The 7268-nt window shown below is 29.7% G+C and overlaps 1 long non-coding RNA gene across 1 annotated transcript; it reads left to right on the top strand.

The window, feature by feature from the left end:
- The first annotated feature begins 5314 nt into the window (after positions 1-5314).
- LOC122636087 lies at positions 5315-6079 on the top strand. Its single transcript, XR_006328862.1, has 3 exons — positions 5315-5361; positions 5521-5648; positions 6037-6079. It is a non-coding gene; the product is annotated as an uncharacterized LOC122636087 (long non-coding RNA).
- The last annotated feature ends 1189 nt before the right edge of the window (positions 6080-7268 follow it).

Consider the following 7268-nt stretch of genomic DNA (forward strand, 5'->3'; position numbering starts at 1 on the left):
TTGAAAAGAAATATATGATTTAAATAATATATAAGAGAAGTTACGATCGCAAGAAAGAAAAATACTTACATGTAATTGTATCCAGACGAAGCTTTGCAATCGTCGGTAAAGATGAAGAGGATGAATTTTTAAATTCACACTTTCGACCATTACAATATTTATCGCAACGCAATCCTCTTCTCCCGAATAGGCCGAAAGTGTGTTAATGATTCTAACAACGCGGCGAACATATGATTTTAACAAGAATATAACATAAATTCTTGTTTTTTGATTTACTAACGCGACCGAGAAATTTTAAACGACGAACAACACTGACTCTAATTCGCGATTTTATTTTATATTATTTTTAAAGCAACCTATTCGGTTGCAAAACAATCAAACTATTTCGCACAAGCACTGACTCTAAGATCGCATTGCGCGCGATCTACAACTGAAGACCTGTTGAATAAAAATTGTTAAAGCAAGCTGTAGCGTTTACTTCTACAATTGATATCGTATTAAATATTATATATTAAATATTAAATATTCAATATTAAATATCATATATCATATTATTCAAATTATATGATTTAAAATCATAAATTTATATTACATCTGTATATTATAATAATAATAATAATAATAATAATAAAATACTATTCAAAAGATGTAACTGCAATACTTGTAAGCTATATTAAAATAAATGAATATGTAAAAGCAAACGATCAAAATCGCGTTGTATCTATCGTTTAAAAATAGATATAATCGCGATAGGGATATGTTCACAGAAGTATACTAATTGCGTGGATACCTATAAATCAGAATAGATATAACATTAAAGTAAAACTAGACAAGGAGCAGTAAAATTGAAATTATAATATTTATAATATTAATTAAACGATTAAACGCATCTTGAAATTTTATTCTATTTTAATTAAACTTTTATTATACTTTAATTACATTTTCATTATTTTCGGTGTTTCTTAATATTCTTTAAATTTAATGTAAAATGCGTTTCAACAAATTTTTAATAAATTAATATTTAATCAAAATTATTTCCTAATACACCGAACGTCAGCCTTTGGCCCGGTAGTACGTACATTGTATAATATAAAATATACGAACGTTCGCAATACCGATTTCCGGATCCCACCACAAGGAGGTAGCTGCGTAGGGGATCCATATATAAATTTCTTAAAAAAAATATAAAATATTATATAATAAAAGTTCTGGATATAATAGAGCATAGAAACTTATAATAAGACTACGATAGAACACATGAAATCGTATAACACAATAGATAGTTTGTTAGAATTAATATCCAATTTTTTATATTAATTAAAATTAAATTAAAATTTCAAATTCAATGGTGAATATTATATTGATCAATATGATGAATAATTACATGAAAATATTCAAACTATTATTAATAGAAAATAAAATTACGTACGTAAATGTGATTTGCATATTCATATAAATAATATGCAAATTCATATAAATGCTATATTATATATCGAAATCTAATATGATATAAAATAAGATTAATAAGCTGTAAATGATTAAATTAAGCTTATAAAATATTATATATAATGTAAATGAGAAATTAGACGAACCAAAATTGAAGAAGCAGGAGCAAGTCTGAACACGTCTGGACGGCTGCTGATACAAACGAAGAGTGTGTAGAAATGAACTAAGAAAGTCGTCCTCTTGGTCGTCCTTTGATTGTTTACATGTGCTATTGTCGGTACCTCCTAAATACTGTGTACAGTGTAGCATATACAAATACATGTATATAGATATACCTATAACAGAATAATATCACGCTTTTTCTTTTGTTGCTAACCGGAGACTCATTTCCAAGAATTTCAATTCAAGAATTATTTGGCTATTGGTAGGGATACTTTAAAGCTATTATTTATACGCTATCTTTCTCTGCTTATTAAGGAACGTATTTAAAAACAGATTCTTAATTTAAAAATATGCGCATATAATAGTGAACATAAGTAGAATAGAAAATATAATATTTAACTTGAAAAAAGTTAATAAAAATAAATAAAATTAAATGAAAATAATTAAGAACAAATAAAAACAATAAAGAAATTAGAATTTTTCAGTGCGTTTCACTAAAAAATAATTTAATACATTATGAAAATTGAAATTATTAAAAGCTAAGTATTTTTGAACTATATCAAAGCAGCCATTTGCTCGATATTGCTTGCTTTGTATCTTAAAATACAAACTCAAACAATATCTATTGCCCAAGTCTCACTGCTTGGAGGTAACTGCATATGGAAACAACTGCAATTATTAATAAAAATGTAATAAATTTTCTAAAATAAAATAATAGCTGCAGAAATAAATTCGATGCCGAAATTAATCTGCTTTCGTCTGTACTCATCCAAATATTATATAGAAATAAAGATTTCTCATGTGGCCTTGAGAGAGTTCGAACACTCGACTGTTTTTGTTTTGATATCGATCGAAGAATTTTGTAGAAATACATAACCTAATATAACTTCCATGTCGTATGTTACCTATCTCTTTCTATTAAACCTCGCTATATTTATTAAAATAAAATAAACTTACCTATATGTATCGAAGAAGAGGAAACACTGGAAATATTCGATGCTTTGTACTGTAGCTCGGGAATTCTTGAAAATCTGAAAAAAATAGGATCATATTACTACAGGACAAGATTAAAAGTGTGTGTGTAATATGTGTAGGGAATATCCATAAATGTGTGTGTTTGTATAATCATTATATATTGTCGTATACCTATATATATATACACATATATATGATTGTACACTATATATATATATATATATATGATCGTATTCCTGTTTGTTGCGTGCATGCATGTGTGTGTGAGTGTGAGTGTGTATGATCATATATGAAAATCGAATTTAATGCAAGATATCAATCGATTACAATCATTAATGCAAAATTATTGATCAGAGTATTATTAAAAAGCGAGAGAATTATTAATATTGCGAAAATAAAACAGGAAAATAGAAGAAAAAATACGACGTGAAAGCTCCCTGGGCGATCTACGAGAGGCTGATTTTATTTTCGCGAATATCTTTTTAACGCGATGATGCCCAGACTTGCGAACGTGGCCTCATAAAAATCGCGCGTTTGGCTATCGATTGATATATAGGAAAAGAGTGTACGTTAGAAAAAATTTACTAATTACCTGTAATTATCCGGAGCGACGAAACACCGTGTACACTTGTCACTGCGTCCAAAATGGCGATGCGACTAGTGGCAAGGAAGGAAAGTAGTCCCTATAATTCGATGACGTCATCACAGGTACAATCGAATCAAATCAAATATTATATTTTTCAATGAAAAATAATAAAAAATATAATATAATGATGTAGATAATACGATATGGATAACAAATGTAATTAATTCGAATTTTAAACATAGACAATAATTTTCTAATGAAAACATTATATTTTTTAAAGATATAGAAACGTTAAATAGATGCGCATTTGTATCACAAGGTTATCCCTATGCTTTATACGTTACGCGGAATAATGAGTAATTGTTAAATCAAAATAATTCGATGGATTTATGTATTGATGCGTGTATACATCCTATATATATATATGTGTGTAAATATATATATATATATACACATATATATCTGTATATATGACTACATATATATTTTATAAATATTTGAAAAAAATAATACTTTTTTGAATTTTTATTTTATTATCGAATAATTACATAATTTATGATCGAAGTAATGTATCATGTGTCGATAATAATTATACATAATCGAGAATCGAAAAGAAAGGAAAGAAGGAGAAATAATACATATGTAAATAAATATATAGATCATTGAAATGTATATAGGCAACGAGAATTAAAAAGCGATCACGAAAACTACACATTATTTTTGGACAGTACTAACCTATATAAATTCCAAGAACTGAATTGGCTTATTAACCTATATTATTTCTTAGAAAGTACCTGTGTATTCGAAGCGAAAGCAGATGACAAGAAAAAGAAAGAAAAAACACAAATATTTTTACACACAGACAATGCACACATGCAAATGAACGCCGAACTCGACGAAACGCACCGACACATTCGTAAAAATCATATCTCACACATATATACGTATATTACACATATAAATACTTCAGAAAGGCCGAGCTTTTGATCGCATTATATAGAATCACGGACTATGTTTTTTCATCTTTCACAATTACTCAGGAAATATATGAAGAAAGAAGTTGACTTGCCGGTACTAGTGTTGATACTTCAAACGAAAAACATCCTCTTAATTCTGGACCACGAAGAACGATGCATTAACACTAATTTTAATTCGATGCTCTGCTGTTCTATCTCGTGATTCTTGAAAATCTGAAAAATGTGAGATCTCGTATTAATATAAAATAAAATTAAGTGTGTGTGTGAAAAAAGGAGAATATAGAAGAGTGTATGTGTACATATAATGCGTAAAAAATCCATACATGTGTGTGTGTTTGTATGAATATATATGAAAATTGAATATAAAGCAAAATATCGATCAATCATAATTATAGACGCAAAATTATTAATCAGAGCACTATTAAAAAGCGAGAGAATTATCGATATTGTGAAAATCAAGCTAGAAAAGTGAAAAAAAAAATACAAAGCAATAGTTTCCCAGGGGATTAACGAAAGACTGATTTTATTTTCGTAAATATCTTTTAAACGCCGTAATATCCAGACTCGCCAACGCGGCCTCTCCAAAATCACGTGTTTAACTATCGATTGATGTATAATAATCGGGTGTACGTTAGAAAAAATCTGCTAATTACCTATAATTAACAAGAATGACGGGGAGACGTATTTGCTTGCTTCGTTCACGAACTGAAGCAGCAATGGCGTCATCTACACCGTGAAACTAGTTCGTGAAACTAGAATCATATACGTCATTTTAGAAATATTATGCATTAATAAATATATTAATTTTTCTTAACATTTCATTGAAAAATAGCATAGAATATAATATTCAATCGAAAAAAAATCATTAAGAATTGTTATCAAACGTATATCAAATTATATAAAATTCCCACCAAATACGTAATTCCCGCGTTCGTATTTAGGTATGTTTCTTCTCTCTCCCACTTTGGGAGTCAAAAAATAACTAGTTAATAAATCGAATAATCACAGGATTTATCTTTTCGATGATCAATATCTCTTGTAAATCTTCGGAAAGAATGATATTTAATTATACTTGCCTATAGATTGATCTATAAATATTGATTAATAAATAATTTCTATTGGAGAGTATTTATTATGTACTCGTTGGTAGTCAGTTCTAATGGTTTTGGAAGAAGAAGAAGAAGCTGCAACGAAGAAAAAATTCATCTGAATAAGGTAAGAAAAAAAAGATCTTGTCTAGATTTTCGAACATTACTGATCAATATAAATTCTAAAAAGTATTAGCATATCGACCAATCATTGTTTGCAAAAATATCTGTATTTCATCGTAAAATATGCGGACAAAAATATTCACTCTCGTTTACTGTCACACAGATACTGAACACATTCACACAAAACATGGAACCGAGTATAAAACATTGTTTCCAAGCTGTGAATCTACAACCTATGTAAATTGATACGTTGCATCCATAATCTCTTAGAAAAATTCTTTCAATGCGAAGGTAGGCACAAACCAATACTTTTTCATTTACTTGTACCCATTTACTATATAGCTACATAAGAATGTCGAATTAGTTTTCTTTTGTATTCCGACGAGTGAATATCGAAAATCTATCTTTCCAAAGGCGAAAGAAATTATCATTTTCATATCTCAGAAATTAATATTTTCGATAATTTTACAATTATTTAAACAGTTTTTAATGTGCAATACAAAAAACTAATATTTAAACAATAATACATTCGTTTAACAAGACAAAGACCGTATCATACGAGAAACAAAATAATTTCAGTTTAATATGTTAATACTTTGAAATTTTCGTCTCGGCATCATTGATTTCGTGTAACATAAACGTATACAACTTTTATTTACTTTGACTATTATTTTGTTAGTTTCCTTTCGTACGCCGACAAGTGCACATCACAGTTCTCACAGGATGCGTTCCCCGCAAGTAATAACGAAAAACTAATGTAAGTACATAATTATATCGCTTATTTTTTTAATATTCTATACGATTTATCTCGTATTAGAATTAAATTGTGGAGTGGGGATACTGGGCTTCGTAAGACGAAAACAAAGTCGAACGTCCGACCGATTTTAATGGTTATGATTCAGTCTTGCTACGAATTTCGACGAGTTCACATCGCAGTTCTCGTAGTACGCATTCTTTCGAAGTATTAGAGACGAGTCAATATAAGTACATAATTATATCACTCATTCTTTCAACATTCTATACGATTTATTTGGTTTTAGAATGAAATGGAGGAGTGGGGATATTCTCCCACTCGTGACGACAATACAAGCTACAGCTACTGGTTTAGTCTTGCTTCGAATTTCGACGAGTACGCATCGCAGTTCTCGTACTTCGCATTCTTTGGAAGTAGTAGAGAAGAGTCAATGTAAGTACATAACTACATCACACATTCGTTTTATTATTCTATACGATTTATTGGGTTTAAGAATGAAATGGAGGAGTGGGAATATTCTCCCACTCGTGACGACAATATAAGTGACAGCTACTGGTTCAGTCTTGCTTCGAATTTCGACGAGTACGCATCGCGATTCTCATAGTACGCATTCTTTGGAAGTATTAGAGACGAGTCAATGTAAGTACATAATTATATCACTCATTCTTTCAACATTGTATACGATTTATTTGGTTTTAGAATGAAATGGAGGAGTGGGGATATTCTCCCACTCGTGACGACAATATAAGTGACAACTACTGGTTCAGTCTTGCTTCGAATTTCGACGAGTACGCATCGCGATTCTCATAGTTCGCATTCTTTGGAAGTATTACAGAAGAGTCAATGTAAGTACATAATTATATCACTCATTCTTTCAATATGTTATACGATTTATTTCGTTTTAGAATGAAATTATGGAGTGGGGATACTGGTCTTCGTGAGACGACAACAAAGTCGAACGTCCGACCGATTTTAATGGTTAATGGTTTAGTCTTGCTTCGAATTTCGACGAGTACGCATCGCAGTTCTCGTACTTCGCATTCTTTGGAAGTAGTAGAGAAGAGTCAATGTAAGTACATAATTATATAACTCATTCTTTCAATATTCTATACGATTTATTTGGTTTTAGAATGAAATGGAGGAGTGGGGATATTCTC

This window comes from Vespula pensylvanica, chromosome 20 (genome assembly GCF_014466175.1).
Source record: "Vespula pensylvanica isolate Volc-1 chromosome 20, ASM1446617v1, whole genome shotgun sequence".
Classification (NCBI taxonomy): Eukaryota; Metazoa; Arthropoda; class Insecta; order Hymenoptera; family Vespidae; genus Vespula; species Vespula pensylvanica.